Source organism: Oryctolagus cuniculus, chromosome 12 (genome assembly GCF_051225735.1).
Source record: "Oryctolagus cuniculus isolate XC-2025 breed Fujian yellow rabbit chromosome 12, ASM5122573v1, whole genome shotgun sequence".
NCBI classification, from domain to species: domain Eukaryota; kingdom Metazoa; phylum Chordata; class Mammalia; order Lagomorpha; family Leporidae; genus Oryctolagus; species Oryctolagus cuniculus.
In genome coordinates this window covers 117,275,643-117,301,088 of record NC_142878.1, presented here as the reverse complement: position 1 = coordinate 117,301,088, position 25,446 = coordinate 117,275,643, and the positions used below count along the sequence as shown (strand labels likewise).

Here is a 25,446-nt window from a genome sequence, read left to right as displayed (position 1 = left end):
AAAACACAGCCCACAGTTCTTTGTGGGCTCCTGTGTTGGAGTGTGGGTGGGCGTGGATGATACAGGACTTTGCTTGTCATGGAATGGGAGCTGGAAACACAGCTGCTTAGAAGCTGACAACCAAGGCACAGAGATGAGTCTGAATCCCATTGTTTCAAGCATGTGGAGGCAAAACCCCCAAGTTACTTCTGGGAATCTGTGCCACCACTGGGAGAAGTACTAGGCTAAGAATGTCGGGGGTGTGTTTGGGAATTTGTAATTTGCCGGAGGATACAGACATGCAGGCAGTTTACAATAGACCCTTTCCGGGCCATATTCAGGAGTGGGAGATGATTTCCCACAGATGAGAGTGTGAGTTTTCTACATGAGTGCAGATTTGTGTTAGCCAATATAGTATATCTTCTCCTAGACAAGCCCTTGTTCACCCCTCATACACACTGCTCTGCACAAAGGTGCCTTGCCCAAGAACTCCTCTTCACTATTCCTCCCTGTGAGAAGTAAACACTTGGTTCATTTTCAAAGTAAGAATGGTAGATTCCGTGCACCTGAGTTTTTAGGGACCCAGGAAGGTTGTGGCCAAACAGCTGAAGCAAATGCCAGGAAGATTGTCACGCTGTTGTTACTCAGCCAATGAGGAACTGGGGGAGGGATCTGCTTGCTAGGAAATAAATAGCTTGCTGGAACCTGCTCCTGGTGTGCTGACACAAGGTGTTGCAAGATCAGAAATCGGGTCTCGCTCTTGTTGCACTCACTGAGTCGAGTCCATCACTTGAGCGGATGGGTGAGGCTGTTTCTCACACAGACCAAGCTTTAGGAATCATCTGTCAGCCAATGGAGAGCCACCCGTGGTGAGTGTGTGTGTTCCGCGAGAGGCAAACATGCGTGACCTTGCCTTCATTACTTGGCTGTGGTTTCCTGGGCTGTCCTGGGCTTCAAAGACCCCCAGGGATGAGAGAAGGCAGGGACCGCAGTTTCCTTGCTGTGGGAACTGAGGCGATGCCTGTGAAAGCACATTTTGCGCACATGCGAAGGTTGTTTGGAGATGGCTGTACATCTCTGCTAGCTGCTTCCTGAGTTCAGGAAACTTGGCCCTGGTTGCAGTGCTGGTCACGATGGGGTGAGGGTGAGGGTGAGGGACTGAGCTAGAGCTCGGGGCTCCACTTCAGGGGGCTGTGCTCAGTCTGAAGTTTTACTCTTTCTGCTGATGCTTTTTTTTTTTTAATTAAAGATTTATTATGTATTTGAGTTACACAGAGAAGGAAAGGCAGAGGCAGAGAGAGAGGGGCAGGCAGAGGCAGAGACAGATGTCAGTCTTCCATCCGCTGGTTCACTCCCCAGTTGGCCACAATGGCCAGAACTGTGCTGATCTGAAGCCAGGAGTCGGGAGCTTCTTCTGAGTCTCCCACGCAGGTATAGGGGCCCAAGGACTTGGGCCAGCTTCTACTGCTTTCCCAGGCCTTAGCAGAGAGCTGGATCAGAAGTGGAGCAGCCAGGTCTTGAACTGGCACCCATATGGGATGCTGGCACTGCAGGCAGCGGCTTTACCTGCTATGCCACAGTGCTGTTCATCCTTATGACATTGTTGTGTTTTTTTTTTTTTTGAAGATTTATTTATTTGAAAGTCAGAGTTTTATACACACACACACACACACACACACACAGGTCTTCCATCCGCAATTGGCTGCAACGGCTGGAGCTCTGCCAATCCTGAAGTGAGGAGCTTCCTCCAGGACCTGGGCCATCTTCCTCTGCTTTCCCAGGCCATAGCTGGATCAGAAGTGGAGCAGCCGGGTCTTGAACCAGTGCCCATAGGGACGCTGGCCCTTCAGGCCAGGGCATTAAGCTGCTGCAGCACAGCGCCAGCCCCTGTGTTGTCTTCTGATTCCTGGTGTTTCCAAACTCTCCATCTTCCTGTCCTCCAGTGAGCCCCTCCCCTAGCCTGCCTTTTTCATCCCTTCTCCCCTCCAGCCCTTCCTCCTCCTGTCTGCCTATGGGTACCAACTGTTATGGCTGCTAATGCTAAAGTCCTGCCTTACTCCTGGTGTTTTATTTCATGTTTGATCCTAGTATGAAAGGTGATTTTATGTAATGACTGGACGGGGCCACCAAGTGCCCACACATTTGGCCAGGCATAAATTTGATGTTTCTGTGTGGGTACTTCTGGCTAGGTTTAACATCTATAGACTTTGTCAAGGAAATTGCCCTTCCTGGTGAGGTTTGAGTAGAGCAGAAGGGCTACTCAGTCCGTGAGCAGGAGCGGACCCTCCTACCTTAATGCCTTAGATAATTGACCAATACTCTGATAGTGTCCTAGAATTGAATGAATGGCTCTCCTGGGTCTCCAGATGGGGACGTGGGCATCTTGGTCCCTGGGATCCTCCCTCAATGGCTCAGGAGTGTCAGCAGCTGTATAATGCATCTTTCTTTGCCAATACAGGCAAATGCCAGATACATAGAGGGATGAATGGATGGTTACATAGATTCAACAGATGCATATACATGGAGATTTCTGCATTCTGTTGTGTCTACTTACATTGGTATTTCTGGTTAATTTCCACAGAAATCTTGAGGATCTGAATTATGCTAAGGTGTCAGGCAGTGTGGTTTTGTAAAGATGAAAGAAACAGAAGTGTACCCTGAACGCACAAGCTTGGTGGGTAGATAAAGCAAACTCACCTAAGAAGACAAAGGACAAATCAAAGTAGAGCACAGGGAGATGCTTTGTCTCACAGAACAGGAGCACAGTTGAAATTTGTGCCTGTGTAATCTGCAATGAGGCCAATTGTGGTCAGAATAAAATTAACTCACCTGTTTTGGGGATCGGTAGGAGCAATAAGACATCTTGGTTTTTCCTTAGATGAGCTGATTCCTCCACGTTGGATGTCCATCAGCCACACCTGGGAAGACCCCTGAGCTGTGATGACCCGAAGATCTCAACACGTTTCAGCTTTGCCTGAGCCTGTGGGTCTGGCCAGGCATTAGATTCCCTCCTTGCAAAATGCCCTGCACAGTGCTGAAATAGTTTGTCCAAGCTCTCTGTCTGATGGCTGAACTGCTAGTGGTGATGTACTAGTGTGTTCTCATCCCAGATTAGATCCATGGTCACAGCTTCAGTGAGATACTCTTGGAATCGAGGAGCTAAATTTTTCATGCTCCCCTGGGACCTGTCTAACCAAATCTAGTTGCAAATGATACAGTAGCTTCTCTGGGGAAGGAAGATTGTTTCTTTGGTTTCTAGGAATAATCTACTGTTACACCTAGAAGAAGAGTATTCCTGGGTGGAATCCAAAACTCCCCAGCCAGCTATTTGAGTGGCACACAGGGAGGTGCACATGTACCATAGTGATTCCTTTTTTTATTATTTATTTTATTTATTTGAAATAGGTAAAGACAGAGAGGTCTTCATCCGCTGTCTCACCCCCCGAGCCCCCAGATGGCCACAATGGCCAGAGCTGTGCCAATCTGAAGCCAGAAACCAGGAGCTTCCTTTGGGTCTCCCATGTGGGTAAAAGGGCCAAGGACCTGGGCCATCTTCTATTGCCTTCCTGGGCCATAGCAGAGAGCTGGATCAGAAGAGGAGCAGCTGGGACTTGAACTAGTGCCCATATGGGATGCTGAAACCTCAGGCCAGGTTTTTTTTTTTTTTTTTTTTTGAGTTAGAAAGGTCTTGCTTCCATTGGTTCACCCCCCAAATGGCTGCTATAGCTGGAACTATGCTGATCTGAAGCCAGGAGCCAGGTGCTTCCTCCTGGTCTCCCATGCAGGTGCAGGGGCCCAAGCACTTGGGCCATCTTCCACTGCCTTCCTGGGCCACAGCAGAGAGCTGGATTGGAAGAGGAGCAACCGGGACTAGAACCGGTGCCCATATGGGATGCCAATGCTGCAGGCGGAGGATTAACCAAGTGAGCAATGGCGCTGGCCCCAGGCCAAGGCTTTAAACCCACTGTGACACAGCGCCGGCCTCACCATAGTGATTCTTTAATATGTGGAAATGACTTTTTTTCTTAGGGATGTACTGTTTAAAAGTCTTCCTGTAATCCTTTCTGGTATATAGGAGAGTCAACAGTAGCCTTTGGGCATTGTTGTAAAATGGACCTCATGGTGTTTAATTTTTCACATTATGCTTGGGATTATCTCAAAGACCACTGGCACTGAAGTCAGTGTTCATGTAGCCAATGGATGAATATAATCCAATTTAGCATGTTTTAGCTGTCTCCACATTAGTTATTCTGCATCTGGCATCTGTTAAATACTAATCAATCAATGCTATTGATGTAAAGATCTTCAAACCACTGGTGTTTACTGAACACTTTACCCCAGGTTCTCTACCCCTTGTTGCTAAAGAGAGCCCCTCTCTGCTTTCCCCTTGTTCCCCAGGAGGGCCCTGGTCCTATTCTGATCTGGTTGGGGCCTCTCCCTCTCATGTCTTCATGGCACCATGCTGGGAGGCACTTCCTGAATGAAGCATCTGGTGCAGTATTTACCCTCTTAGTCCTGTGTCTTCATGATCTGCCCTCAAGGCCTCAACCTCACCACATTTGGCAGGCTAGCTTTGTGGTAAAGTGTCTGGAATTAGGTTTGTGAAGGGGAGTAGGGAGAGGAGCATAGGTTCTTAGTTGTATGTCCCAGAATCCAAGCAAGATTTGGTAATGGCAGTATCCTTAGATATCTTTAAATGGAGCCTGTTTTAGAAAGAAAAAGCCTATCATGGTTTGAGGGTTCTTGTTTCCCACTTAAGTGCAGTGTAAGACCTTTTGTTCTCAGGTTGTAGAATTGCCAGGCTCTTACAGAGTCTTGAAAATCAAGGTTTCTTTAGCTGTGTCTCACTGATCCCCTTGCCTCAGCCAAAAGCTTCCAAGAAAGGACAGATACCTTCAACACCATCCTCTTGTGACCATCCTCTCACCTAGGCGTGGAGAGAAGACTAATGGTGAACCTTGTTTTCACAGTGGCATTAACTTTACTGTTTCCTCTCTACTCTGAGGAATGCTTTCAGTACAACTCCATTTCCCAAAGTTATCATGGTCTTCATTATTTGAAAGGCACAGTTACAGAGAGGCAGAGGAAGAGAGAGAGGTCTTCCCACCGCTGGTTCACCCCTCAAATGAATGCAATGGCTAGAGCTGGGCCAATCCAAAGCCAGGAGCTTCTTCTGGATTTCCCATGCGGGTGCAGGGTCCCAAGTACTTGGGCCATCTTCTACTGCTTTCCACAGCAGAGATCTGGATCCGAAGGGGAACATCCGGGACTTGAACCAGTGCCTGAGTGAAATGCCAGCACTACATGTAGGAGGTGACTTTAACTGCTGTGCCATAGCACCAGCTCCATAATATTTACAGAAATACTAATATACATTGTCATTTTCTTATTTATTTTGGAATCATACTTTTTGTCTTTTAAAATTTAAACTCCTATCTATAAGGGAGCAAATGTAGTATTTATCGTTCTATGTCTAGCTTATTCACTCAACATGACATTCTCCAGTTGCATCCATTCTGATGCAGATGTTAGAATTTCATTTTTATGTTACTGAATAATCGCATTGTATATGCAGAGTGCATTTTCTTTATTCTGATGTTGACAGTTGATTTCAGATTTTGCTATTGTGAACAGTGCTGCTATAAACATGGTTGTGCTGGTATGTTTTTAATACAACATGATCAGAAGAGGGATTGCTGGCTCATATGGAAATTCTATTTCTACTTTTTAAAAGATGTTTCCATGCTATTTTGCACAGTGGCTGCACTTACTTCCACTCCCACCAACAGTGTGTAAATGTTTGCTTTGAGCAACATCCTCCCCAGCATTTGTTACTCTGGGTCTTTTGTGTTTCAGTCATTCTGATGGGGTGATGGGATATCTGATTGTGTTTTGGATTTGCATTTACCTGACATTGAGTGATGTTGAATATTTTTTCATGTATGTGTTGGCCATTTGTTTTCTGTCACTCTCTATTGATGTCTTTTGTCCATTTCTTCACTGGCAGGCTAATTTTTGTTGAGTTTTTTAAGTTGATATATTCTGGATATTTATCTTTTGTCAGCTAGGCAGCACCCAAACATTTTCCCCACTCTGTTGGCTGTCTCTGCACTCTATGTATCATTTCTTTTGCTGTGAAAACCTTCTGAGTTTGATATAATTCCATGTGCTTAGTGTTGCTTCTATTGCCTGTGCTTTGGGTGTCTATCCAAGAGATTATCACCTACACCGTGTCTTGGAGTGTTTCCCTACATTTTCTTCAAGTAACTTCATAGTCTCAGGTGTAAAATTTGGTCTTTGCTGCATCTTCACTCCATTTTTGTATATGATCAGAGGTTTGTGTCTCATTTCATTCTGTTACATCCAGGTTTGCCATCACCATGTATGATAAGAGCACTTTTGGCTGCATGAATGTGGATTAATTTCTGGGATCTCTATTCTGCATCAGTTTTTATGCCAATATCATGTCTTTTAGTTACTCCAACTTTGTAGTATGCCTTGAAATCAGATACTGTGATACATCCAGATGGATTTTTTTTTTCTTGCTAAGCATCAGTTTGGTTATCCTGGTTATTTTGTGATTCCATATAGATTTTAGGGTTTTTTTTCTAATTCTGAAAACAATGGTATTTTTTTTTAAGATACATATTATTTATTTGAAAGAGTTACAGAGAAGTAGAGACAGAGAGGTCTTCCATCTGCTGCTTCACTCCCCAGATGGCCACAACAGCTGGAGCTGTGCCAGTCCGAAGCCAGGAGCTGCTTCTGGGTCTCCCACAGGGGTGCAGGGGCCCAAGTACTTGAGTCATCTTCTACTGCTTTCTCGGGCCATAGCAGAGATGGATTGGAAGAGGAGCAGCCGGGACTAGAACTGGTGGCCATATGGGATGCTGGCACTTCAGGCCAGGGCTTTAACCCGCTGCACCAGAGCACTGTCCCCAGTATTGGTATTTTGATGGGGGTTGTATTGAATCTGTAGATTAGTTTTGACAGTGTAGACATTTTAATGATCCAAGTAGAAGTAGAAAGACTACTGTTTCTTAAGTGTATGTACAAACTCTATAACAATAATCAGATCTCCAGTTGTTGTATATGGGTGAAACCATTAATTTTTTGTATTCTATGTATTAACTGTCACAGATCGGAGAAAACATACAAATTTGCCTTTTGGTGACTGGCTTATTTCACTAGTAATGGTTGCCAGTTGTATCCATTTTGTTGCATAAAACAAGGTTTCATTCTTTTTTATGGCTGAGCAGCATTCTATTACATATATTATGTATAACATCTCATGTATACATATACATACATACATATATCTCACATTTTATTTTCTTTGTGCAATCATCAAATGATGGGAATCTGGATTGCTTCCATATGTTAGCTATTGTGAGTTGAGCTGCTACAACCGCAGGGGTACAGAAATTTTTTATGTGCAAATTTCTTATCCTTTGTGTAACTTCCCATTAATGGAATTACTGGGCATTGTGGTTGTTCGGTTTTAAAAGTTGTGAGGAAGGTATGAACCCAGATTGCTCTTTTAGATAGGGATCTCACGTTCCTATACATTTCTCCCACTGAATAAAAGCTTAAAAATTAAAAAAAAAATTGTGAGGAATCACTGTACTGTATTTCATAATGGTTGAGATAGATAACATTCCATCCACCAGTGTGTTGGGATATGTTTTTCTCCACATCCTCGCCAGCATTTGTTATGTTTTGGTTGTGGGATGATGGCCACTTTGCCTGAGATGAGGTGAAACCACACAGTGGCTTTTATTTCCGTTTTCCTGATAGTTGGTGAGCCTAAGCATCCTTCCTGTATCTATTGGCTGTTTGTGCTTCATCCTTCAAAAAATGCCTGCTAATCCCTTAGCCTGTTTCTTAACTGGAATGCTTTGTTTTTTGTTGAGTTCCTGAGCTCATTACATATTCTAGAATTCATCCTCTATCACAGGTATAGTGATATTTTCTCTGATTGTGCCGGTTGCTTCTTCACTTTGTTGAGTGAGTCATTGCTATGCTTCATAAAGCTCCTTAGTTTGATGTAACCCCATTTGTCTATATTTGATTTTTATTTCCAGTGCTTCTGGAGTCTTATCTAAGAAGTCCTGTATGCCAATGCCTTGCCATATATCTCCTATGTTTTCTGCTAGTGATTTGCTGGTTCCAGGTGTTAGGTTTAGATCATGGATCCATTGTGGTTGGTTTTGTATAGGATGTAAGGTATGGGTCTTGCTTCACACTTCCACATGCAGAGATCCAATTTTACCAACATCAGTTGTTAAAGAGCCTGTCCTTTTCCAGGGAGTGATTTTATCTCATTTGCCAAAGATTAGTTGGCTGTGGATGCGTGGATTAATTTGTGGGGTTCTGATGTGTTATATTCATCCACATGCCTATTGTTATGGCAGTAATGGGGTGTTTTGCTTGTAACCGCTCTGTAATATGTCTTGAAATCTGGTATTGTAATGCCTTAAGCTTTATTTTTACTTTTTAAGAATGCTTAGATTGCTTTAGCTGTTTTGGGGTCTCATGTTTCCATAATAACTTTGCTATATCCCATAGGGTTTCATATGTTGTGTTTTGATTCTCGTAAATTTCAAGGAAGTTTTTCACTTCATTATTCATTTCTTCAGTGACCCATTGATATTTCAGAAGCATGTGTAATTTTCATGTATTTACAAATGCCATGTTCATGTTGCTGACTTCTACTTTTATTCCTTTGTGGTCTGAGAACATACATGGTATGATTTCATTTATTTGAGAGGCAGAGTTATAGACAGGGAGAGGGCAAAACAGAAAAGTCTTCCATCCACTGGTTCACTCCCCAAATGGCACAATAGCTGGAGCTGGGCTGATCCAAAGCCAGGAGCCAGGAGAGTCTTTTGAGTCTCCCACATGGGTGCAGGGGCCCAAGGACTTGGGCCATCCTCCACTGCTTTCCCAGGCCACAGCAGAGAGCTGTATCAGAAGAGGAGTGGCTAGGACTCAAACCGGTGCCCATATGGGATGTCTGCACCACAGGCAGAGACTTAGCAACTGTGCCACAGTGACCCCCCTATGGTATGATTTCAGTCTTCTAGAATTTACTGAGACTTGATTTCCATCCTAGAAAACGTTCTTCACTGATGACAAGAATGAGTATTCAGCAGCTGTTGAGTGAAATGTCCTCCAAATGTCTGTTCAGTCCATTTGCTCAACACTGTGTTTCACTGGATCTTAGCCAAAGACCAAGAAGATATCAGTACCATGCTGTAACTCCAATCTATCTTTTTTAAAAAAAGATTTATTATTTGAAAGACAGAGTTATAGAGGTGTGTGTGTGTGGGGGGGTCTTCCATCCACTGGTTCACTCCCCAGATGGCCACAATGGCTGGAGCTGGATAGATCTGAAGCCAGGATGCCAGTAGCTTCTTCTGGATCTCCCACGTGGGTGCAGGGGCCCAAGGACTTGGGCCATCTTCTACTGCTTTCCCAGGCCATAGCAGGGAGCTGGATTGGAAGTGGAGCAACCAGGGCTCGAACTGGTGCCCTTATGGGATGCTGGCACTTCAGGAAGCAGCTTTCCCACTGTTCCACAGCACCAGTCCCTGATGTGTCTTTATTGATTTTTTCACTGGGTGATTTGTTACTTTTCTCTTAGAATCTTTAGACTTCTCTCCTTGTCCCTGTATTTTGAGAATGTGACTGTAATGTGCCTTGGATAAAATCGTCTCTGGGTTGGGGTCCTTTGAACTTCTTGTATCTGGATGTTTGTCTCTTTTAAGAAACATGGCACTTTTTTGTTCTTTTCATATCCTAGGTAGCTGAAGTCGGAAGTCAGCATGGCTATACACTATCTGGCCATCTTGGATATCCTCCTATGTGGGGATAATTAAAATATCTATCACTTTATCGTTTCTTGGTGGTGATGTAGCCAGGCAGAAAACCCATGGGATCTTGCCCAGTGCCTTTGCCAATGGAAACACACCTGCTCGGATCCATGCTGCTTGGTTCTAATCAGAAGCAGGGCAGCTGGAGCAGCAGTTCTTCCCATAAAATCCTAGATGAATTCTGATTTTATTTTGCCAAAAAAGGAAGAATAGATTAAAAAAAGAGAAATAAAAGACCATGAAGAAGACTGCAAGGAGACTGAATGAGAGGCAGCAGCTGGAGCGTGCATCCCTCACTCCGCGTCTCAGACTCACCTGAGCACCTCATGTGGTAGGGAAGGGCTGGGCCTGCTGCACCCTCCCTGTCCACCTCTGCCCATGGAGAAGTCCTGCTTCCGTTCTTCCACCCTCGTCACTGATGCTTCATTTCTAGCATTCTTCAGCCATACTCAGTGTGGCTAACTCCCGTTGGCTTAGCTAGGCCCCCGTGGGAATGCGTTTGGTTGTTCTTATTTGGGGTTACTATGGATACGGCTGCTAGGAATATTCCTGTGCATGTGGTCTGTGCACCTGCCCTCAGGAGTCAGTCACGCATTGGTCACATGGTGACCCTGCTCAGAGACCAGTAACGTTGTGCCAAGCAGCAGTTCCTGCTGTCCTTCTGATCCCCTTCACTCTGATGGCTTCCATTCCCACTCACTGCACAGGACCCCTTCCCTCCCATTTCCCCTCCCCTCACTCTGCTCCCTGGCTCCAAATCCATGAGCCCTTCCTCATGGCCTCTTGGACCCAGTGAGTGACCTGGGTCAATGTCTAATACTGGCCCCTCCTAACTCTGCACCTGTGTGGGCCCTGTCGGGGAGGATGTTCATGATCAGTGTCAGGCCCCTGGAGCATCTCCTGCTGTGCTGGTGGAAGGTGGGTGGTCTTGTCACCTGTGTCACACCCAGGGCCTGATGCTCAGGCCTCTGCAGAGCCAGGCCCCTCCTTGTGCTGTATGGGGCAGCCTGGGCTGAGCTGCCCTTTGTGAGCCAGTCCCCCTCAGGAGGGATGAGCAGGGGTTGCTTTGTTCTCCAGCACAGTGAGTTACAGAGCTTTACCCTAAATCAAGAACAGAGGCCTCAGCGTGCCCTGATGTGCACGGAGCTCTTACCGTCCAATGCATGTTTGAACAGGGTGGTTGTGAGTACCCTGATTGGAGGAAGCCATTCAGAAATGCTCATGGATTCAGAGTGAGAGGGTCTGTCACTCAGGCAGTGATAGGTCAGGGAGTCGATCTCGTGCGTTCTGTGCAGTGAGGCTTCCCAAAGGGTGACTGTTCCACTGCTGCTTTTCCCATCCATTTGAACAATGCCAAACTCACCTGCCTACTCAACCTTGGGAGGGAGGGTGGGGTGTGTTTGTGTATTCAAAATTTGTTTGGGTAGCAGAGGGACAGACACAGAGGGCATCCATCCCTTCATCCTGTCCTCAGATGTCTGTGTGGACACCGTTTTCTCTGTTCATGTGTAGGAGGGCCCAGTGATAGCCCCCAGTATGAGTTGAACTGCTGACATAGTGCCATGCTGTGACTTGGACACCCTCTTCAAGGCTGTGGCCTCAATTCTTAGAATGGTGAGTGTGGGAATATCTGAGACCGTGTTTAATTTTGGAAAACGGCCAGACTGTTCACCAGAGTAGTGAGCTCTCATGCATCCACCAGCAATGAGTGAGAAATCCTGTTCTACATCCTTCACAGCAGTTGTGATGTTTAAAAAAGAAAGAGTTCATCCATCTTAAGAGATGTGTATTGTAAAACAGTGACCATTTTGACACCATCAGGAGTTTCCTCCTCAGGCCTGGGCAGGGAGGCATTCATCGCTCCTGTCTGCGGGGGCTCGGAAACGATGAGGCGAAGGCAAGGAAAAGGTGAGGGAACGGGCAGAAGGCAGGAGACAGAGCCGCTCCGCCCTGCTGTGCTCTCCCCTCCCCACGTGACAGCGCAGGGGTCACAGCACGCTGCTGTGTGTGGCCTAGGTCTGTCTGCTGGAATTCCATGCACAGAGGAATGGGAATGAGAAGCATGGAGCCGCCTTCTTGGGGGTCCCAGAAAGTGAGGGTGACCCCGAGGCAGGGCAGGATCCATAGTGCCGGCTCTCAGTGGCATTGTAGAGGCTTGTGCTTCTTATGGCGTTAAATATGGGAAAATTCATTGTCATAACTCTACACACCATTCAAAGTGTGAACATAGATCTGTGCAAAGAAGACTGTGGGCAGAATAGTCTACTTGAGCCAGAGGCTCACGCATGGTGTGCAAAGCCAACAGGAACTTGAGCACCAGCCCTGTGCAGTGCTGTCCGTGTGCATCTCTGATCTTAAGCTGGGAAAGAACCTGCCTGCCAGGGCCCAGCCATCTCTGCCCCATTTTCTGGGTGGCTCCTTGGAGGTCCCTGGGGACTCCAACAATGGCTGCGGGATTTTGTGATCATCTGAGGTGGTTTTATTTTATTTTTTTAAGAATTATTTATTTTTATTTGAAAGTCAGTTACACAGAGAGAGGAGAAGCAGAGAGCAAGAGGTCTTCCAACCAAAGGTTCACTCCACAACTAGCTGCAATGGCTGGAGATGGACGTGGTGTCTAAAGCAGGCTTTGTGCTCTCCCTACCTCTCGGCTGCCAACCCTGTGGCTTGGTCTCGCAGCTCCCATTTGGGATTGTCGAGAGGTGAACTTCATCTCGTCCATCCACCAAGCGCATGGTTCTTATGAAGGCATAGCTGGAGGCAGCCAGAGCAGGGACGGTGGCTGTTACTAAAGAGGAACAGGGCGCATCAACACTGATCCAGAGTACATTCATCCAGCCAGGGCAGATGAGGAAAAGAACTCGGGGAATTGTGGAAAGTAGCCCCAGGGCCTCTGAAATGCCGTTCTCAAGCTCCCAGCTTGGAGAGCAGACTCTTAAATGGCAAAGCACAGCGGGGTTCACCTCATGCTTGGTTTGCTGGAGGTTCCTGGAGGTGGTTAGGATTAAGAGACCTGAGGCAAGCCCCAGGCAGTGACGATGGGAAACTATCTTCAGTTCTTAAGGTTAAAAACTGATGGGCAGGCAATTCTCTCCAGTGTGATAGAGAAGGTGGCACTGCGAGAGCATATGGAGGGATGTTTGGGGCTTGGGGGGAGGTTCTTTCTCACCTCCAGGGATTCAGATCTGTGTAATGGATGCTCACTGCCATGGACTGCTGCAGATTCAGCTGCTGCCTCCCTGTGGGTTGCAGACCTGTGGTGGTACCCTTACTGTTAGCACAGTCAGGGTGAGCCTTTGGCACAGCAGTTAAGCCACTGCTCGGGACGCATGTATCCCTTGGCAGAGTCCTGGGCTCCAGTCCTGGCTGTGTTCTGGTTGCTCATTTGCTGCTAACACGCATCCTGCTAGGCAGTAGTTGAGGGCGCACATAAGAGTCCCTGCCACCCATATGATGTTCCAAGCTCCTGGCTACAGCCTGGCCTCACCCTGGCTGCTTTTGGGATTTTGGGTATGAGCCAGCAGAAGAAAGCTCTCTCTCTCCATCCCTCAAACCTCCCTCATTTGCCTTTTCAATAATTTTGTCTTTCAGGGTAATGCAGTGGAGCCGGGTGCTGATTGTAGTCACAGAAGATGGTTATGTGTGGGTGCTGAGCTGCATATCAAAGAACCCCATCACTTCACTTACGCTTTGAAGCAAGTTAGTAGCTCTTATTTCTTAACATGTAGTGTTGTCAAGGTAGCTGGAGGGTTTCATCTCCAAGCCTATCAGATGCAGAAGCTCTTCAATGAAACCTACTCACTTTTTAGTCAGAGGATAAGCCTGGGAGCCACCTGCAGCTCCACCCACCTGCATGGCCCAGTCAGGTCGGTGACTCTGCAGAGGCCCCTGGAGTGGCCATTTTGATCATTGCCATCTGCAGGATACACACAACATGCTCCTTTCTTGGGCACACTGTCTGGGCAGGTTCTTGTGAAGTGACACAAAGAACCTTTCCCCCCAACACAGGATCTCAGGTGGAAGCCAGCAAAGGTGTTTGCTGCTGTGCACTCAATACAGACCTGGAAAGATACTTTGTCCCAGTCAACGACATTTACTTTTAGTTGCCTTGGTGCCAGAGAGATTTCGGCTGGCTGATAACTCATACTCATCACTTCAGAAACTGCAAAAGCTTCAAGTGGCTTTGCTGCACTAATCAGTTTTCTCCTAGCAATGTAAGTGATTATATTTTTTTCCATAGAAACCAGAGACACAAGAAGGCTGGGGACGAGAGGTACCTTACATGACACATTCACTATGGCTGCATGGCGCATTCCGTGCACACCATCTCCATCACTCTCCACAAGAAACGCAGGCCAAAGGCAGAAGGATGAGATACTTTGGCCTTGGCCACAAAGCTTGTAAAAAAGTGGCAGAGTAGGTACAATGAATCCCAGGTCTCTCAAAGCCTAGGATAACCCCGTTCCTTCTTGCTAATCTCCAGAAAGCTGGAACTGGACTGAAAAGGATTCCCCAAAACAGCCCCATGAAAGGAAACCTGGCCAGTGGCCACCGTGTAGGAGCTTTCAACCAGGTGCCTTGGGGTCTCCCACTATTCCTAGTGCCATCTAGGTGCCCTGAGACCTGAAATGCCCAGCTCTGCCGTTGGTGGTCAGGGGGACCTCACCTCCTTCCTAGCTCCAGCGCTGCCTATGGTGTCCACACAGTGGGCGGCTTTCAGGGTCAACAGGCAGATCTCCTGGATGGCAGTGTGGCTTTCAACAATCCGGTGAGCCACCACTTCCTGCCGGGGAGCAGAAGGTGGCACGAGAGGGAGGAGGTGAGCTGGTTTTGGAGGTCTGCAGGAAACAACACAGCCTCGAGGTCAGGTACAAACACTGTCGAGGTCAGGTCTTGCTCTATGCATTTTTAAATGGAGGAGCAAGTTTGCTTGATATGCACTAGCCCAGCCACGTACCTCTGGAATGCTCCAGAGGTGGAAGATTTCAGAAAGAAATTCTATTTTGCAAAATGCATTCTTTTGGGTATTTTAATGTTTAAAGTCAAGATGGTGGAATGAGTCACCTTCTGATTGCCAAACTACTCTTCTCCAGCCCTACTGAATGTGGATCACAAGCTCTCACTGAAACATGGTTAAAGGGGTGGAGGTGGAACTGCTTGTAGACAAACTAGATCATTCTCAGAAGTCCAGGGTTGGCACTGCCCAGCAGCCTCTGGTTGCTGTTCTCAACTTTTTCTTGGGATTTTATAGACATATATGTTGGTGTAACCACACTCAGGAGAACAGTTCCATCTCCACACAAAACTTACCGGTACTGCTCTCTTGTAGGCACACGCTCCCCCAGCCCCTACACCCTTGTCAACCACTGGCAGGTTGTCCATTATGATACTTTTGACTTTTTCTAGAATGTCCTAGAAATGGGATCATACAGCATCTACTCTTTGGAGACTGGCTTCTTTCACTCAGCATAGGGCCTTGAGTTTTATCCAAATTTTGCTGGGAATTGACTGTAGATTCCTTTTACTGCCGACTCTAGTCCCTCATAGGGCTGCACCCCAGTATCCAAGCAGCTGTCAAACAGCTTTCCAAGGTGGCTTATTTACCATCTGATTATTTTCTTTGGTGCTGTGTCTTTTCATGCTTTTTGCTGATTTTCCTGCTCTTTGTTAATGCCCCTAGGAAGGCAGCAGGAGACCCAAATGGAGTTCCAGGCTCCTAGGTTCAGCATGGCCCAGACCCAGCTATTGTGGCCATTTGGGAATTGAACCAGCAAATGAAGATCTCTGTCTCTCCCTCTCTGTAACTCTGCCTTTCAAATAAGTATGTATATAAATAAATAACATTTTCAAATAAAGATTGTTATTTCTCCAACTTCCTTCCTTCTAGCCTTAGAGGGGACAAAGGGAAGAATTAATAAAATGGCTGACTGGACAACTGAAAGTGCCCAATCTGAACTCAGAGGAAACGAAATGAGCGATGTGTCCAACCCTGTTCCCCAACAGGAGCTGTATGTAGGTCTCTCCAGTCACCTTTCTTACCACATCCTCAGTGCCCTTCAACACCTGAACCCTTGCCCTGGCCCTAGACTACAGGGTACAGGGGTGCCCACAATGTAGTCCCAGGTGTGGTGTCAAAGCAGGATGTAGCTTTTCTTAATACTATTGCAAGTCAGTTATATAAAAGAACATATATGTTGATTGAGCTTATAACATTTGGCTAAAATAATAGCACTAACTATTGCTAACATTGAGTACAGAATAATACACAAGGAAGCAAATACAGCCTCTAACGAGGCAGAAAGGCCCTGCAGACTTTTCTAAGATGGTCACAGATGCACTTTCACACGGGTGATAATGTACAGAAATAAACAATTCTGTCACCAGAGATTTGACCTACACTGACATTTCAACAGTAAATGCTAAGAAATAATTACTTTTCTTGTTTTCTTAAAAATTAGAAGTAGGGGGACAGCGCTATGGTGTAGTGAGCTAAGCCTCTGTCTGCAGCGCCAGCATCCTTTATGGCACCAGTTTGTATCCTGGCTGCAACTCTTCTGATCCAGCTCTCTGCTGTGGCCTGGGAAAGCAGTAGAAGATGGCCCAGGTGCCTAGGCCCCTGTACCCACGTAGGAGACTGGGAGGAAGCTCCTGGCTTTGGATCAGCTCTGACCATTGCAGCCATTTGGGGAATGAAACAGCAGATGGAAGCCCTTTCTCTCAGTCTCTCCCTCTCTCTGCCTGTAACTCTGCCTCTCAAATAAAAAGCTTTATTAACATTAGAAGAAATTTTTGGGGGGATAATTAAGTAACCCCATTTCTCTATAAATTTTTTTCCAAAGAAGTCTAAAATAATACCTTCTTTTCCCTCTGAATACACATTTCCATTTTTTAAAATGGTGTATTTATTGGATCTGGCACTTTGACATAGTGGGTTGAGCCACCATCTGCAGTGCTGGCATCCCAAATGAGCATTGATTCGAGTCCTGGAGGCTCCATTTACAATCCAGCTTCATGGTAATTTGCCTAGGAAAGCAGCAGAAGCTGGTCCGAGTGTTTGGGCCCCTTGCTCCCACTTGGGGACCCAGATGAAGCTCCTGCATCCTGGCTTTGGCTTAGTCAAGCCCTGTTTTTTTGGTCATTTGGGAAGTGAACCAGCAGATGGAAGAATCTCAATCTCTCTCTCTCTCTCTCTTTCTCCCTGTAATTCTTTCAAATAAATTAAATACTTTGTTGTTTTTTAAAGATGTATTTTATATTCAAAAGATAGATTGGCAGGGAGATAGAGTGAGAAAGAGATCTTCCATCTGCTGGTCTACTCCACAAATGCCCACAACAGCCAGGGCTGGGCCAGGCCCAAGCTAGGAGCCAGGAACTCCATCTGGAAGGATTTGGGCCATCAGCCACTGCCTTTTCAGGCCTATTAGCAGGAAGCTGGATCAGAAGTGGAATAGTTGGGACTCAAACCAGCACCCCAATATGCGGCACTACTCACGTGGAACTAAATTTATGGTGCCTTGTAAACAAGCTCAAGAGTGTAAAATTTCTAGATGAAGATTCAAAGAATCATCACAGCCCTCTAAATGCTGGTCCTATGTCTTCGGTGACAAGGGACCCACTTCTTCCCAAAGCAGTCCATTCCGTCTTAAAAGAGCTGTTGAGCTGGCACCACGGCTCACTAGGCTAATCCTCCGCCTGTGGCACTAGCACCCCGGTTCTAGTCCCGGTTGGGGCACCAGGTTCTGTCCCGATTGCTCCTCTTCCAGTCCAGCTCTCTGCTGTGGCCCGGGAGTGCAGTGGAGGATGGCCCAAGTGCTTGGGCCCTGCACCCACATGGGAGACCAGGAGGAGGCACCTGGCTTCAGATCGGTGCAGTGCGCTGGCCTCAGCGCGCCAGCCGTAGCGGCCATTTTAGGGGTGAACCAACAGAAAAGGAAGACCTTTCTCTCTGTCTCTAACTCTGCCTGTCCAAAAAAAAAAAAAATTTTGTAGGAATATTCCTCTGAGTTTTGAACTCTTCTCCTGTGTCTTTACATGGCTGTGTCCTAACTTCTTCCAGAAAACCAAAGGACATGACAAGTCCCCCTACCCATGACAGCCTCTTCTTGCTGCTCTTCATGCTCATGGGGAGCTCAAATGCTGCCAGTTGTACAGAACAGAAAGTTGATGGAACTGTGTGTGCTTTGTGTGCTGAGTACTTTGGGAGCTACGTAATCTTTCACAAAGATAAAGACCTCCCCTCAGACCACATTTAAATGCAGCCATTAAGTATAGAATAAAATCACCCTATCGCTTTTTGGCCTTCTGGCTAAGATCAGATGTAGAATAAAATCACCTTATTCACATAGAGGAAACTGTTCCCCAAATAATGTTTGTTTTTTTTTAAATTAACTTTCCCTTTATTTGACAAGCACAGAGAGAAAGCACACTTCCATTGCTTGTCCACTCTCTGAATGTCCACAGCAGCCAGGGCTGGGCCAGGCAGAAGGCACAGGGGTCTAAATTTTAATCTGGGTCTCCTACTTGAATGACAGGAGCCATCCCCTGCTGCCTGTGTTAGCAAAAACTGGACCAGAGTGGAATAGCAGGACTCAAACCAGGTCCTCCTATATGGGATAATGGTGTCCCAAGCAAATGGCAGCTTATTTGCTGTGACAAATGCCCAGCCCAGTAACATTTTGTAACTGGACTAGGATAGATACAAGTGAGTGATCACCCTTACGTGTTTGTAGAGTTTGTTCTTGAAGGCTCTGCTTTGTGTTGCCATTCACACACGATCTGCAGAGCACGCGCCACCACACCTGCTGTTCTCCTACAGTGGTGGATTCTGCCAGGTCCCAGGCAATCTTGGGAAGTTTCAAATTCCCTGCCTTCACCTGGGAGAAAGAAAGGAGAATGGGAACGTGGCCCAGGGCATTCCTTATTTACAGAAATCCTGGGGAAACGATGCACTGTCTTCAATAAGAATGGCATCGTCAGTCCCAAAGGGACTAATACCATATTTTCTCCCTGATCTGTGACAACTAACAAAGCACATAAAAGGAAACCTGTAGAAGTAAAACTGACATGACAAGAAGCAAGGACTTCAGCAGCCCTTGTCTTAAGTGTCGAGGAAGAGTTTAGTACTTTTTTTTTTTTTATGATTTTCTTTTTCAACATAATACCATTGGTTGAACTATTTACTTAGCACAGAATTATTCATACGTGTGTAAATCCAATTGAAAATAGATCCTGGGAAAAAATAAAAGTGGAAACAACAGAGGGGAGAGATGCACAGTTTGGCACATGTTCCCACGGACTTACCCCTAAGGGTAAAGTTAAAACTTGCATTGGACTCCCAATCCCATTAAGCTGAGTGAAACTAATGCTATCTTACATGCTAAAGTGATCATTTTAAGTGTGTAACTGCTCATATAGATAGGAATAACTGCCCAAGTGACCACATAAATAAGACCAAGTGTCTGGTAATAACAATAGATAGAAATAAAAAGAGTATTCCAACATGGGAAGCTGGCCATACAGCAGACTCATAGAATGACAAATGCCCTAAACAGCACTCTGACCTCCGAATCAGCCCTTAAGGCATTTGGATCTGGCTATAATGCCCAAGAGAGTTTCACAGGCATGGAAAGCCAAGACACTGTGGCAAAAAATGATCTACATGAAGGATCTCTGTGAGATCCCAGTGGAAAAAGCGACCACCCGAGAAGGTGGTACTTTTCTCTGAAGGGAGGAGAGAACTTCCACTTTGGTTATGGCCCTGTACAAATACTGATGGAGTTTGTGGACTCAAAAGGCTTCAATAGCCTTGGCAGCTCATAACAAGAGCCGCCAGTGATCACTGACATAAGTAAGACTGTCAATTGGTAAATCAACAACAGGAGTCACTGTGCACTTACTCCTTATGTAGGGCCTCTGTCCTTAAAGAGTTGTACTGTGAGAATTAATGGTAAATCTTGTCTTCAAACAGTACTTTATGCTTTGTGTGTCAGTGTGGGTTCAAACTGTTGAACTTTACTTAGTGTAGAGTTGGTCTTCTGTATATAAAGACCATTAAATATGAATCTTAATGAAGAATGGGATGGGGAGGGAGTGGTGTGGGAGGGTAGGTATGGGGGTAAGAACTGCTATAATCCAGAAGTTGTACTTACTAAATTTTTATTTATTAAATAAAAGCTTTCTAAAAAAAAAAAAGAATGGCATTGCAGTGAGGGGAAAGGGAAAATCACTGCCACTATAAGGCTCACTGTGCACTGCTAGGAATTCTGACATGTGCATTTTTAAAATCATCATAAATTTCAGACTGTAGAAATGGCTCTGCAATACTTACTGTGCAGCAGCTACTTTATTAGAGTGGCAGCAGTTGTGAAGGTGGCTAAGACACAGTCCCTGCATGAGTTTAGCATCCAGAAGAGGGGGATAGGATCAGGGCTGTGGAGAGGGACAAAGAAAGGCAGAGGAGAGGGCATCTCTGTCCCAGGTCCTACCCTGAGGGCTGCAGGGTCAGGGCTCACTGGGTGCGTGTGGAGAGACATTTCTGAAAGGGGGCAGAGATGTTATTTGAACGTTGGGTCAGATTTCAGTGAGCAGAAGGATGGAGTCATTCCAGGTCCATGCTATTCAAAGTTATTTATGTTTCTGACAGGCAGACGAGGAAGACTTCATTCCAGGTGCACTGAGGTTGTCTTAACACAAGCAGAGGACCACAGATCATGTTTTAGGAAAAACATCTCGCTTTGAGTTGAATATTCTCATTTAGCCATGTTTTCAGTCAATGTGATAATTATTTAAGTGTTTGAAGTGGTCTTATTATCATTCTGTGTAAGAAAATTCCATAATATGCAATAGTTCTCCTTGATAAATGAAGCAAATAAAGGAGAAAGTAACTCAAAGTAGACTCATAGATGTTTCAGTTTTAAACCTGAAAATGTTAACAAGACTGGAGGAGGAGTTTTCAAAATTGATCTCACCTAGGATTACAATGGAGGTTGGAACTTGAACTTAATTGAAATGGATCAAGATGTCCTCTGTGTAACTTATCTATAAAGTAGAAAATAGAATTTGAAAGAACAAGATGAGTTGACCAAAAACAGCATCACACACAGCAACCTACTAAAGTTTAATTACTCACAGAAAGTAGGATTTCAAAGCCCTGATTGTCATGGGCATCCCAGGGAGAAGTCAGCCCCAAAGAGAGCGTCACCGAGCACGTCAGAGATTAGAGGGTCCATTTGATCCAGGGGCTTCCATTTCATTCCCTGAAATCCTAGAGCTATGGAAAAGACTGGCTTCCATTGCTACACAAGACTGTTTTACCATTGTTTTGTAATTGCATTTTCCTTATATTTTTGTATATGGGATTCCATAGAAAATTTTTCTTGGGAAAGGAAGATTGCTTAGAAAAGTAAAAAAAAATTCCAGAGAATCTCACTTGGGGAGGGAAAAAGAGAATGCTTCAAAACTTAGCAGTGAGTGACGGAACTCAACTTCATCTTCTATCTCTGTGGAAAGCCATGTGAAGATGCCAGGGGTCTGCTCAGGGGACAGCGCAGGCTCTGTGTGGGAGGGGACTCCGAGATCGGACCTTCAGGTGCAATGCCTCCCAGTCCACACTTGTCCCGCTGTGCCTCTGCCTCTGGAAAACGCTGGCATATCCGTCCCTGGGACTGGGAACACAGGCACGCTTTAGTCTGCCTCCACCTCCCCCTGGCAAACTCTAGAGACGACCTCATGCTAACTCTGCAGCTCTTGTCAGAGCAGATGTTTCTAACTGACTTCTCAGCACAGTTTCTTTCAGCCTAGGACATAGGGAGTGGGAGAGGTGCTGGTCAATTTTGCATACTGAAATTCAAATGGAGGCTCTTCAGTGGACTATGTTGACACCCAACCTGGATTACTAACCCATCTGTGTTGTTCAGGCTGTAACTCTGCAACCCAATAGCGCCCCCATGTGTCGCTTACTCCAGTGGGTTTGTTGATCCCGTTGGTACCATGCTTAACCTATGGGTGCATTCTACAACTGTAGCTTACAGAAGGTGTTGATTTTAAGCCTCCTACAAAGCTGCGAGTCTTATTGCTGCTAATGGCATGTATTCATTAGTCATGCTCATTGACAGGAAGCCCGAGTCACCACAGAACCTGAAGTTCCATCAGCCTTTTCATAGCATGTCTTGCCAGCACACATGCAGCTGACTTCGTTGCCTGTCTGTAGTCACTGCCTGTCTCCTCCCAGCACTGTGAAAGTGCTGTGAGGGCAAGGATCTCAGTCTACTGTGTTCATGTGGTCCCAGCACCTGGCATGGCACTCAGTGCTCAACAGATGTTTGCTGAGTGATTACCTCAGCAGCATGGACACAGAGGACAAACGTCTTTTTGGTTCTTAGAAGCTCCAGCCAAGGGTGATGGGGGGCGGGGGCATGTCCTGCACTCAGATAGATAAAAAGCATACTGCTTATTAGTGAATCTTGTAGCTAGAGTAGGAAACCTGAGCTTCAGTGATTGTTTATAGCCCTTGTCTCTACTACTGAGGAAGTTTTTTTCCCTTATTCTTCTTTGTTGAAGTATTTGTTGAACTTTACTTAGTGTCAGGTTAATCTTATGAATGTAAAGTAAACTGATGGGGGCAGCACTGTGGCTTAGTAGGTAAAGCCACCGCCTGCAGTGCCAACATCCCTGTGAGCACCGGTTTGAGTCCCAGCTGCTCTAGTTCTGATCCAGCTCTCTGCTATCACCCGGGAAAGCTTCTATTTCCCAAGTCCTTAGGACCCTGTACACATGTGGGAGACCCAGAAGAAGCTCCTGGCTTCAAACTGGTGTAGCACTCCCCATTGTGGTCATCTGGGGCATGAACCAGTGGATTAAATACCTCTGTCTGTATGTCTGTCTCTCTCTCTGCCTCTCTATAACTCTAGCTTTCAAATAAATGAGTAATTCTTTAAAAGTAAACTTAAAGTAGATCATTGTAAAAAATTAGGAGAGGGAATAGGAGAAGGAGGAGGGAGAGGTGGGAGTGTAGGCAGGAGGGAGGGTAGGATGGGAAGTATCACAGTGTTCCTAAATTAGTATACATGAAACACATGAAATTTGTATGTCTTAAATAAAATTTTAAAAAAGAAAAATCTAAACTTAGAGATAGAAATGAATTTTGCTGTGGGTTACTACATTTATCAATACCTTGTCATTAATCCATTCTCATGGACAGCAGAAAGGAGCAGACAGTTAGCACAGCTGTTCCCAGAATGCATTCTGCCCTTTCCCCAAGGCAACAACACAGGGCTGAGAGCTGCAATGCTGCTGGTCTGCTCCATCCTGCAAACACATTAGACAGTGGTCAGGGCACAGGAAGGTCTAGAACACATCTCATCCACTCACATCCTGCCTCCAGGTCAGACAGTGGTCAGGGCCACAGGAATGTCTAGAACACATCTCATCCACTCACATGCTGCATCCTGCCTCCAGGTCAGACAGCGGTCAGGGCCACAGGAAGGTCTAGAACACATCTCATCCACTCACGTGCTGCCTCCATGTCAGACAGTGGTCAGGCCACAGGAAGGTCTAGAACACATCTCATCCACTCACATGCTGCCTCCATGTCAGACAGCGGTCAGGGCCACAGGAATGTCTAGAACACATCTCATCCACTCACATGCTGCATCCTGCCTCCAGGTCAGACAGCGGTCAGGGCCACAGGAAGGTCTAGAACACATCTCATCCACTCACGTGCTGCCTCCAGGTCAGACAGTGGTCAGGGCCACAGGAAGGTCTAGAACACATCTCATCCACTCACATGCTGCCTCCATGTCAGACAGTGGTCAGGCCACAGGAAGGTCTAGAACACATCTCATCCACTCACGTGCTGCCTCCAGGTCAGACAGTGGTCAGGGCCACAGGAAGGTCTAGAACACATCTCATCCACTCACATCCTGCCTCCAGGTCAGAGAGTGGTCAGGGCCACAGGAAGGTCTAGAACATATCTCATCCACTCACATGCTATCAAGTCCCTTCAAGTGCATTCTACTGCACAGACCTGTTTATTGAGTCTCACCGTGTAGCCAAGTGGTCAAAGGCCTTAGATTTGTGTTCCTGTGTGTCCATAGGAATGAGAATCATGCTGTGTTGTCTGTGCCTAGTCAACAGAAAATCAGCATTAGTAGGAAAGGTCTGCTAGGAGCGAAAATATACACATTATGAAAATTCAGAATTGTCTTTTTGTTGCTGAGTTTGTTGTGCAATCACATACGCAAACATGGCTGGCATGGGAACTGCGTAAAGGACATGCACCTGGCACAGTCTGAGCTGGGCTGTGATCTGGGACAAAACAATGATTTGGAAAGAGCTCAAAGCTGTTTTCCATTTTCCACAATGGTAAATGGGACCTGATAAGCAGCATGAGACATTCCAAGACTGTTGCCTGAAATCTAGACACCTATTCCCTTTGGAACTACACAGTGCACTGAAAAAATTTACCTCCAAATCACATCCAAAGGGACTTGATGACTCAGCAACGCTTTCTCATGGTGGAAGGCCGCCGTGGGGAGCACACAGCAGCACACGTGCCCCAGAATGTTTTTCCAGATTTATTTTTCTGGAAAATACTCCTGCACCACAACATGGGGCATTTAATCTCATGCTACTTTTTATAATATTGTGATTATTGAGACCAAACACTGGATATCAAATAAGTGAAACTGATAAAGATTGACTGAATTCCTACAAAGCTTTCTCCATCAGAATCATTTTGTCACCTGGATATAGAAGCAGATTTTGTTCTTCCCAGAACAACTGCAGTTTTGAATTTGAGATTCCCAGCTCCTAAACAAGAGAGGGGGAATAAGATTACATTAAGGGCCAGTGCCGCAGCTCACTAGGCTAATCCTCCGCCTAGTGGCGCTGACACACCAGGTTCTAGTCCCGGTTGCTCCTCTTCCAGGCCAGCTCTCTGCTGTGGCCTGGGAGTGCAGTGGAGGATGGCCCAAGTGCTTGGGCCCTGCACCCCATGGGAGACCAGGAGAAGCACCTGGCTGCTGCTATCGGATTAGCGCGGTGCACCAGCCGCAGTGCACGGGCCGCGACGGCCATTGGAGGGTGAACCAATGGCAAAGGAGGACCTTTCTCCCTCTCTCTCTCTCTCTCTCACTGTCCACTCTGCCTGTAAAAAAAAAAAAATAAAAATACATTAAAAAAGGAAATTCCTAGCTTGAGATTTTATACAGAAGCTTCCAATCCTTCCAAATTTAATTCCAGCAAACACAATTAAAAAAAAATAAATCCAAAAAACCCAGCTAGGATGAAAAACTCTACATTAAAATGTATTAAAATAATATGTAATATAAATATGTTTATGTATAGCCCTATATGTCACCCGAGAAAAATACTGAGGCAAGGAGCCAAGGAAGGACTCCATCAATGACCTTCCCCAAAGTCAAGCAGCGTGACAAAAACAGTGTAAAAACAGGATAGTGTTTTTGCTGAGATACATAGTAAAACATCTTTTTAAAAGATTTATTTATTTAAAAGGCAGAGTTACAGAGTAGCAGAAGCCTGCAGCAACCGGGATAGAACCAGCACCCCAACTGGGACTAGAACCCGGAGTACT

At 45.9% G+C, this 25,446-nt stretch overlaps 1 long non-coding RNA gene across 3 annotated transcripts; it reads left to right on the top strand.

Annotated features, from left to right (window-relative positions):
• Positions 1-633: 633 nt before the first annotated feature.
• Positions 634-15,703, top strand: LOC103345651 (uncharacterized). Of its 3 annotated transcripts, XR_016218607.1 has the most exons (4): positions 634-848; positions 13,446-13,553; positions 13,863-14,068; positions 15,535-15,703. It is a non-coding gene; the product is annotated as an uncharacterized LOC103345651 (long non-coding RNA). The 3 variants fall into 3 exon arrangements; XR_016218608.1 differs by lacking the exon at positions 15,535-15,703 and having other exon boundaries at positions 644-848; positions 13,863-14,069; XR_016218606.1 differs by lacking the exon at positions 13,863-14,068 and having other exon boundaries at positions 646-848.
• Positions 15,704-25,446: the final 9,743 nt, after the last annotated feature.